Genomic DNA, 11,324 nt, shown 5'->3' on the forward strand with positions numbered 1-11,324 from the left:
AACAGGTTTTTTGGGGATTTAGAAGAGAACAATACATCTTCTATAACAAGTTTTGTCCCCTTAGGTAGAAATATAGTAGCTCTTCCGGAGCCTTCTATTAAGTTTGAATTACCAGAAATTGTAGTAACATTTGCTTTCCTTCTAAGCAAGTAAGAAAAGTATTTCTCATCTTTGAATATGACATGTGTTGTTCCACTATCAATTACACAAATATCTTCATGATTGATCATTGATCCAAACAAAATTTGAGAGGTATCCATATACTCTTCAAGATATAAATGAAGTAAACATTATAATATTATAACTAAAAAAGCATTACACAACCTTTTATTTATTTACAAGACTAGGAAAACATATTCATACTAGTTCATTCAAAGGATGGAAATGAAATATATTCACATTATTACAGACCAATCACCTATCAGGTGATCTATTTTTCCTTCGGGATTCTCAAAGAAATCTACTACATCTAGATGCATGGTCACTACAACAAATATGGTATATAGCTACGAAATTATTAGCTACGATATGGAAATCGTCACTAATTGTTCGCTTTTAGTGACAAGAATTACTTTTTGTGCTTAAATTTATGAGATACATACTTTTAGTGACGAAACATAAAAATTTGTAGCAAAGTTTTGTCCACTTAACTATACATTAATATGATTTAGTCTTTTAACTATTTAAAATCAAGTTTGGTCGCTTAACTATATACTTATCATTTTTAGTCCCTTATCTATATACTTACTAGTTTTAGTCTTTTAAGTATTCAAAAATTTATTAGGTTTGGTCTCTGACTATTTTTTATACAAATAGTTTAGGTTTATATTAACAGAACTCATGTCTTTATGAAATTAAATGTTTAACCCATTTTTCCAGCCGTTTCTCTTTTTCCACTATTTTTTCTTCAAATTATTCATAAGAAAATAACCTCAACCTCAAGGATTCAAAATAAAATTCACGAGAAAAGAAGATAGAAATCCTGATTTTATTCAATGGAGGATGAAATAAAATATACTATTGCTGCTAATGACTTACAAATATCAAAATTCATTATAAAAATAAAAATGTAATTACTCGTTAAGTATAGAGAGATATTTATTTATATTCAATAGAAATGATTTTTTTGTAATCAGAATAAAATTAAAAGTTCTTTACTCACATATTTTAATTCTAAATTTTGTACTCCAGGGACTTTATTGAAGGGAACTTGTTTAATATTTTAGAAGTTTAAATTTATAAAATGGTTAATTTATAACCGTTTTTTCAATTTGTTTTTTTTTTGTAATAGATTGATTTTATTACTCTATTTATTTTATTTTATGTAGAGAAATTTGAGTAATAAGATCAAATCTTTTATTTATTTTATCTTAAAAGAATTAAAAAAAATTCACGTTGATTATGAATCGTTAACCGCTAAAGAAGAAAATTTTTAGGTTGAATTGTTGAATTTAACTTCTTTTTATAAGAGTAATTTAAAGAAAAAATATTAGGGAGAGAAAAACAATTGAAAATGGTTTAAAACATTTAATTTTCTAAAGGCATGAGTTTTGTTAATATAAACCTAAGTTATATGTATAAAAAATAATAGATAGAGACCAAACTTGACAAAATTTTGAATACTTGAAAAAAGACTAAAAATGATAAGTATATAGTTAAGGGACCAAACTTATAACATTTGGGATAGTTAAAGGACTAAATCTGATAAATGTATAGCTAAGAGATTATTTTAGACCTACTACAATAGTTCATGGGTCATTTATGCCATTTCCTCTTCATATATAATTACAAGTGACAACTGACAAAAAGAATAATACAAGTGTTTCATAAGAAATAGACAGAGTTCATTTGTTAATTAGCGAGGAAAAAAATTAAAACCAATGAATTTAGTCGATTTTGTAAAAAAGAAAAAAAATCATCAAATTTCTTAAATTACATAATTATAAAATGAATCATTTGAAAAATACAATCCAGGTTATAAACAGAAGCGGACCTACCTGGTTGCGTGAGGGTGCACGTGCACCCAATAACTTTTAATTTTACTATGCACTTTATACATCATAACTCATTTGGGTGAACCGATTAAAGCTGTGGCGTTTTATTGTGTAATTGCGAGTTTGAGCCCACCTAAGGGGCTGATTTTTTTTTGTTTTTTTTCCTTTTTAAGCATTGGTGCTTCCTGTATTTTCAATTCCGGTCATTGCGAGTTCAAGCCCAGCTAAGGGGCTGATTTTTTCTTTTCCTTTTCCTTTAAAGCAGTGGTGCCCCCTCTATTTTCAATTCTTAGGTTCGCCTCTAGCTATAAGTATCGTGAGAGGGTAATATTCTAACACTAGATCTCTAAAATTTATTGGTTTAAAACTTTTTATTTTTTATTTGATACACTTTTATTGATAAAGATTAAAGACGATAGAAAAAAATAATTTCTCAAGTCTTAGTGCTAATTTTTGTGTGTGTCAATCGATTTTGCGGTTGTTAAATTGTGCAGACTTTTGTTCTTTTCTTATTCTCAATTTTTAAATATATAAAAAACTGAAAAAATAAGACAAACAAATTAAAATGGAAAGAACCACAAAAAAATTTGCAGATATATATATGTAAGTGTGGAAGCACACATGTAATGCATACATGTTGAGGTGATTATCCACACTTATATATTAGTAGTCGATATATTTATCCACACTTATATATTAGTAGTTGATATATATATATATTTGTGTATAGTACAAATATGTATTTACTTCCTTTAAACTAGTTAGCTTTATAATTATGTATACTTATTAATTATCTTATGTTTTGATAATTATTTTGTCTTGTTTAAATTAAGAAGCTCAAATAATTAATCGTTAATTATTCGTCTTATTTCAATTTCGATTGAATTTAGCTAATTGATTTGATTTGACTATATTCGAAATTCAATTAGCTAAATTCTAATATATTAGGTCACTCAAATAGGCTAAATTTGCAATACCTTTGCCATATTTAAATCCACTATTTTGAAACTCCTTATCCTATTAGCCAGAATATACATACATCTATATTCTCCACACACACACAAAAAACCGTACACCACACCTGTTGACACTCAATTTTGATCGACCTACAACCTTTTTCAAATTGCTATTTGATTAAATATGTATTTTGTTAAAAAAAATCTTTTCTTTTATGACATGTTTAAATTTATACATAATTTTATTTGAATAATTATATACTTTAACGTTCATAATTTAAAAAAGTATTATTTTACTCTATTATTTCTTATCGATTGCTAAATTTGAAATAATTACTTTATTTATTTATTTAAACGTATATGATATTTAATTGTGTTTATTTTATATAAATTTTATTTAATATGTGTGAAATGTTATTAATCAAGTAGCAATTCATTTCCTCTTCTACCAAATTATTTAAATCATAGCTTATTCTATTCAATTTCTATGTCAATTCTAGCCTTTCTCCAATTTTATGTCAATTCTAGCCTACTTAATTTTCAGCCAATTCATAAATTCAACTTTAATCTCATCCATTCATTTGTATCGATCAACGACCACAATTTGATTTCTATTTTATTCATTCCTATTTCAATGACATTCACCCAACAACCCTACTTTTCATTCTCCACTCTCCTTGAGAACAAACACCCACACCCTCACCGGCGTCCCTGTCTCTTCGTCGGCGAAGTGTCGCCGGTGGACCACTTCGCTGCTCTACCCTCTCCTGCTCTTCCTTCCCTCTCAACCAGACAGCCACCAAATCGCCTCTCCCCTCCCTTCTTCTCCTTCCAGTAACTTCTCCACCAAAAGACTGGCGAGTATCGCCAGCTTCAGATGTCCCTTGTCCTCTCATCTCCGCCTGACACCAGCGAGGCGAGCATAACCGCATCACAACCTACTACAGAGAAAGTTCTGTACCTAAGCACCAGAGGCTCCTTATCGAAGGATCATTTTATGACTGTAAGAATCTGTCCATGGTATAATCATTTAGCTATTCATTGTGTGCTCGATTAATTTAGATTCATGAATGGTACTGAGATTTGAAATTAGGTCAGGTTTGGGTTTAAGTTCGTCTGATACTTGTCCACAAATGTTGTGAATTCTGGTTCAACCTTGAACTTTTCTATGATTTTTGCTCATTGATTATACACTGCCACTGTGAGATTTGATTATTCAATTACATGTCTATTTCCTTTCCTTTAAACGATAACCTTTAATTATTTCTGAACCGTGTTTTAAAGTTATTTGCTTAAATTTGAATTTGTGGCAAATTCAGTACTTAATTTTGGTGAGCTTGTGAACATTCTTAATTCTTAGTAACCTATGATCACTTCCATTTTTACTTGCTTCTTTTCATATCAATTCAAATTATGACAGCCTACTCTTTGTGGCTGAATTTATTGCCTTCCGTGATTCATGACTTCTCGTCTGTTTCCTTTGATTGCTCGCTGAAACAATGTTACTATTTGTTAATTATGGTAAGCTGTCCTAATTGATTGAATTGTTGTACTACAAGGAGCGATTTTAGTGATCTGATATGAAATCGTGTGATAGTCTCGACATTTGTTAAATTCAGTTTGATTTCTTGCATTTATCTTGATTCAATTTTGTTAATAAAGGAAAGATATTTCCCTGATTTAGCTCTAATTGATTCCTTGCATTTTACTGTTAAGTCTCTATTTTACTATATAAGGAGCATTCTTCTCTTTCTATGGGATCATGAACAGCAGCCCTCGAGCTTTCTTTCCCTCAAAAAGAATAACTGATACAAAGATCACTGGAAAAATAGCCCTTGAGTTCTCTTTCTCTCCATAGAATAACTAATCACGGATCACCGATGAAAGATCCCAAAAGGCTCTCTTCCTCTTTTACAATATAACTAGAAGGCCTCGATATTTCTAAAGGACCTATCTTTCCTTTGGATATTGATAGAAAACATCATTCTTTCTCTATTATTTTCTGTTTCCTGCTGGTTGCTAAGCATTAGATAACCTTGATTGCTTTATACTTATATCTTCCTCGACATAAGCACTGCTCAGAATTCTTGAGATTCTTGTGATCTTGATCTGTTGAGGATCGGATACGAATTACGGACACGGTTGACTGAGTTACTGGAACATCAAAGTGTGCTTCCTTATTATCATCTTGGTCTCATCACTGGTTAATTTTCTTAATGATGCATTCAATATTTAATGTAGTAGTTTTGTATATCCGTAATTGTGAATGGTTCGAATGCGCTAAGTATTCTATGGAAAATGTCCAGATATGTTATCCTATATTCATATATGTTAATACTTTTAAAGTTTCTTGCCCCAATCTTAGTTGTTTGAATTTATGTTAATCTTTTAACTGAAAATAAATGTCCTGATACTTAAAATATGTTTTGAGTTTACTTTTCTCCTGATTGTATGTTTCCTTTAGGATAACTGTTAAATTTATATTTGGTTGTGTATGTGAAATGTTTGTCTTTTAGTATCTGGCATATCCATGGTTATACGATTAAATTTATGTCATTATATCTAGGCCCCCTTAAGGTCATAAATCTCTTTTCTGTGAAATGTTCAGTATTTGTGAGTCCAAATATCTCAAAAGGAATGTGTCATCACGTACTTAGCCTTCTTTTGGAGAATAGGTCTTGAAAGAGATCGTGCCCCCCTTCCCTCCATATTAGAGAGGCATGAATGTACTTCATCAAGGAAGGCTGCATCTTTGCCAAAAGCTTAGTTGAAATAGAGTTAATTCAGTTAACACACACTTGTAATTTTAGTATATATGTCCAAATGATGTGATGAAGGTAAATGTCAACTTAATCAATTGTTGGATTTCTTGTTATGGATTGCATCCTCTCTGTATCAATGTCACATGAAGTACAATTTTGGTTATTATTCTTGTTTGACATAACATTTTTGGTTGCTTCTTCTTAACATTATATTCAAGTATCTAATCATGTTGTGCTTAATTTTGATGGCAATATTGGTGTCCACAGTTTTAGAGTAAGTAATGTTTCATGGAATTTTATTAAGTATTTTGTGCACTTTATATCTGTTATCGCTGATAGACCAGCCATTTGTTTCCCCCCCATTTTCACGCCTATGTATTTCAATACCTAAGATCAAGTAAATTATAATAAAGATGTGACACAACAAATGTTTAGCGACAAGTTTGTGGGTTTATTATCAATGCACACAATAAATGTGTACTTTTTTATTACACATTTTCACTTGCTTTTTTCATCCCATCATATCCTGGATTAGTCGATCATCATTTCAAGCTAATTACATTGTTGTTTTCAGGTTTGGTGAGTGTTTGATACAACTTTTAGAGAGAATTGCAACACAGATCAAGTGATTACATCTCTCTACGTCAACATTTTATACAGATCTCCACAAGCCTGCTCTCGTATTTGAGTGATGCTTTGTATTAGTGGTATTAATCCTCTCTTCTCTTAAATTTTTTTCAGCATCTCAGATACTATACTAATCCAATGTGAGTATTCAATTTAGGTATACATTGAGAATTAATTCTTATTTCCTAGAATGTTGGATATAAATTCGTGTTCTATTAGAAACAAAAATGAACCGTGGAAGCCATTTCATGGTTTATGTTTATGCAACCGAATCGATAAGGAGATAACCCGTGAAATGCACTTAGTTTTTTGGATGGCATAACTGAATCGATAAGGAGATAACCCATGAAATGTACTTAGTTTTTTGGATGGTTAATTGAGATTTATAGTAAGGAAATAAAGTTCTAATTAGACATAAAATTATACAATTTTACCGCACTTTGAATATATACATGTTTAAATTGATAGAGTAAAGCAACTCAGTAAACTAATTATTTTTGAACTTAAAGCTGATGCAAATTTTCTAAACCAGTAACTTCAAATTCTCATGAGAATTAAATGAATTGATTCTATTGTCTTTTGGAGATTTTATTCGCGTGGAATCCAAATTTTTTCCTTACTTGCGATATATTTAAGAACTATTATGAAGACTGACAATGTAAAGCTAAATATCTAAGTTGCATACAGTTTAAAAAGGAAAACTCAATCATCCATGAGTATGATTAACTTGACTTCTTTATTCAAGGAACATTTTTCTTCTTGCTCGTTAGTTACTTCCCACTCTCTTTTTGAGAAAGTGCTTCTTGTAATCTTGATGGTGGAACATATTGTTTTCCCATTCTCTCGATGAAGAGTGGCCTTGTACCTTCTCTGGAATGGTCACTAATATCTTCTAAAATGAATGCAGAACTCCTCAAGTGGTCTTGTGATATACTTGGTAGTTTGTTAAGTTGATTGTCCTACAATATACAAAAGAAAATAAGTCAGCTCGTTAGGTTTGATACAAACAACATAAGTAGATAATAAGAAAAGGTAATTACAATTTGTTCAGTTACAAATGAGAAGCTGATCTGCATTGATATCACACTCTCAATAATGGTGTTTGAAACATACAATAAGAAAACATTTATTTTTATTATCATTATCCTTGTGGAGAAAATCATTTTATTTGATTACTTACTTCTGGTATTGCATCTAAGTGTAGAAGGGCCTTCTATTTTGACTTGTTGAAGGACTGGTATTTGTTGAACTTCAGAGTGGTTACTTCCCATAAGAATAGGGCACTCTCTACTGTTGTGCTCTAATTTTTCCACATGATTCACACTTCTTTTTCTGCCCTTTCTGGATGTTTATAACAAGGTACGCTTTCTAGAATCTGATTTTTTTTAATTGTCTCATCAATTCCTCTCTTCCTTAGTTTCTTGGTCTGGCTGGTTGTGCTTTGTATATGGGTGGCAGAGGTGGTTCAATCCTTGTCTTAGGCCATTGCTCAATGCTGGCAATTGGCAAGATAGATGGACTATAAATTTTCATGTACTGCTCAACTGTGTAGCATTCATGAACATATATTTTGGGTTCATCCTCTTAACCCATATAGCTGCAATAGCATGAATACAAGGTATTCCTATTAAATCCCATCTCTTACAAAAACAGGTCTTCTCCATAAGATCGACGGAGAATAGTCTAAGATAGATGTCCTCAATTTGATAGTAGAATTGGTCAGATTTAGTGGCAATACATTTAGCAGCTTTAGCCTTATTTTCCTCTAGCTTTAACACGATTTCCGCACAGATTCACTAGCAATACTTCATCATACTATCCTTGTTTCTTTTGAAGTCTGGACATCATATAGATCCTAATTAATTCAAGCACTGTCCAAATATACTTATCTTTTGCATGTAATAGTACACTGTTGAATGACTCACAAATTGTTTAATAATACATCACATTTTGGAAAGAAGAAAAAAAGCCCTTGAATAGTGGATGGGAGGTTTATTACTAAATCATTCAGGGGCTTTTGATTCTAATTTTTCCATCCCTTCTATAGAATTCATGTTTTGCATGGTATCTTTTTTTTTTTTTGAAAATGGTAATTGTTTCTATTTCTGCAGAACAGTACATAGGTTGTACTGAAACCCGTATTTACATAAGGAAACTCTAATAATACCGACCTATCCCTATAATGAGTCTAAGACATCAATGATAGAGACGGTATCATTAGAGTAAATTTGATTACACCAAAAACACAGAGTCATAATGCAATTCAGTTTAACTTGTTGCGTACTATCCCTATTCTCAAAAACTCTAAGGTTCCTCTCTTTCCATATTGTCCACCAAATAGTGGCAGGGACAATTCTCCAATTACTTCTGTTTTTTGCTTGTGTCCCTGCTTCTTCCCAGCTAAATAGAGCCTCTGAAATACTCCCAGGCATGGACCAGGAGATGCTTTTACGTCTCAGGAACAAATTCCACAACTGGCCAGTGACTTCGCATTGGATAAACAAATGATTGACTGTTTTGCAGTTTTCCCACAGAAAAAACATCTAGAGCAAAGTGTAATTCCCCTCTTCATTAAATTCTCCTGTGTCAATACTGCTTCTTTAGCCAATAACCACACAAAGCAAGACACCTTGTAGGGGATCTTGGCTTTCCATATCTGTTTCCAGGGCCACTTGAGTAGCTGCAGATTTGGATGATTCAACTTCTTGTACACTGCACCTATTTTAAAAATCCCTTTACTGTTTCCCAACCACTGCAATCTGTCTTGCCCCATTTCCAGACCACTAAATTGATCAATGCTTCTAAAAAATTCGGTTACTCCTGGAATTTCCCAGTCATTGAGGTGTCTTCTAAATACAAAATTCCACCCTTGAGGAGTCCATAAGTCAGCTATAGTACTTTGTTGCTGAAGAACTAAATTGTGGATGTCAGGGAAGAAAGTCTCCATATTTCCTTCTGCATGCCAATCATCCTTCCAAAACCTAGTTTTTATGCCATCTACCACTTTGATCTTGGTGTTAGGTTTGAATTCATTCCAAAGTTCTCTAATGGATTTCCATAAGCTAACACCATAAGGGGTGGTAACCTCCTTTGTCATCCAACCATCACTCTCTTCATATTTTGCCTTTATGACTGAGCCCCACAGATTATGATTATCATTTGAGTACTTCCAAAGCCACTTCATCCTCAAAGCTTTACTCTGGTTCTTCATGTTCTTGATCCCCAAACCCCCAACTATCTTTTCGGTGATCACAGTTTTCCATTTGACTAAGTGATATCCTCTCCTTTCCTTGTTCCCTTGCCATAAAATTTTTCTCCTGATGCTATCCAACCTATTGATGATTCCCGGTGGGATAGGAAATAATGACATCATATATGTTGGAAGTGCATCAAGTCCAAAATTAATCAAAGTTAGTCTTCCCCCTAGTGAAAGGTACTGAGACTTCCACCTTGCTAGCCTCTTCTCACACTTCTCAATCACCCTATCCCAGATTTCCATAGAGTTGAATTTTGCCCCCAAAGGCATACCCAAGTATGTGGTTGGGAGGACACCCACTTCACCTCCCAATATTGACTTCAAAATTTCCATGTTTGGTACTTCATTTACTGGATACAAGAAGCTTTTCCTCCAGTTGACATGTAGCCCAGACATAGCTTCAAAAATAACTAGAATCAGTTTCAATATTTTAAGGTGGTCTTCCTCAGCATCACAAAAAATTAGGGTGTCATCTGCATATAGTAAATGAGTGATCTCTAGACTTTCCCTTCCAGCTCTAGCAACTTCAAAACCTCTCAGCCATCCTTCATTGCATGCATTCTTGATCATATTGTTGAGTCCCTCCATGACTAGTATGAAAAGGAAGGGTGATAGGGGATCACCCTGCCTAAGACCTCTCTGTGACCTAAAAAATCCTGCTGGAGAGCCATTTACCAATACTGAGAAGTTCGCTGAAGATATGCAAAATTTAACCCACTGTCTCCATTTGTGGCCAAATCCCATCTTCTCTAGCATTCCCATAAGAAAGTCCCAATTGACATGGTCATATGCTTTCTCAATGTCTAATTTGCATAGAATTGCTGGTTTTTTTGAGACCAACCTGGAATCTACAACTTCATTAGCTGTGAGGACGGCATCCATTATCTGTCTCCCTTTAATAAAAGCTAATTGTTGTGAACCGACAAGCTTGGACATCACTTTTTTCAACCTTTCAGTAAGCAGTTTTGAGAAGATCTTATACAAACTACCTATAATCCCTCAATTCTTTTGCACCTTTCTTCTTTGGGATTAGGGCTATGAATGTAGAATTCAGACTTCTTTCAAACCTCCCTTGTTCATGGAAGTGTTGAAAAGTCTCCATTATGTCACCTTTCACCACCTCCCAGCATTTGATATAAAACCCCATAGTAAAGCCATCTGGTCCTGGTGCTTTATTAGTTGCACACTGCTTTAAACACCTCAGAACTTCTTCCTCGTCAAAGCTTCTTTCAAGATCCTCCTTTTCCTCCCCTGTCAACCTTGGGCAATTTGTTGGCAGGTCTCCACTGCAACTCCTTTGTATAAAGCTTCTGATAGAACTCCACTATTTCCCCTTGGATTCTTTTTGGTTCTTGGACAATGTTCCCCTGGACTAGCAGTTGGTCTATGTTATTGTACCTCTTGTGTGCATTAGCTATCTTATGGAAGAACTTGGTGTTCTTATCCCCTTCCTTTAACCAAATTGATCTTGATCTTTGCCTCCAGTAGATCTCCTCATTTTTTATCAGATCCTCCAAGTTCAGAAGTAACCTTGCCTTTTCTGTTGCCTCATCCTCAGTTAGACCTCTATCAGTGGCAATGTTTTCCATAGCAGCCAGCTTTTCAAGTAAAGATTTCCTCTGTTGGCCTAGATTCCCTTGCTCACTTCTGCTCCACTCCTTCAGTTTGTGTTTCAGCGCTTTTAATTTGGATGCGAGGATGTAATCAGGCCTCCCAGTATAATCAAAAG

The sequence above is a fragment of the Solanum verrucosum genome, unplaced genomic scaffold (assembly GCF_900185275.1).
Source record: "Solanum verrucosum unplaced genomic scaffold, falcon-dt-bn FXZP01000219.1, whole genome shotgun sequence".
NCBI classification, from domain to species: domain Eukaryota; kingdom Viridiplantae; phylum Streptophyta; class Magnoliopsida; order Solanales; family Solanaceae; genus Solanum; species Solanum verrucosum.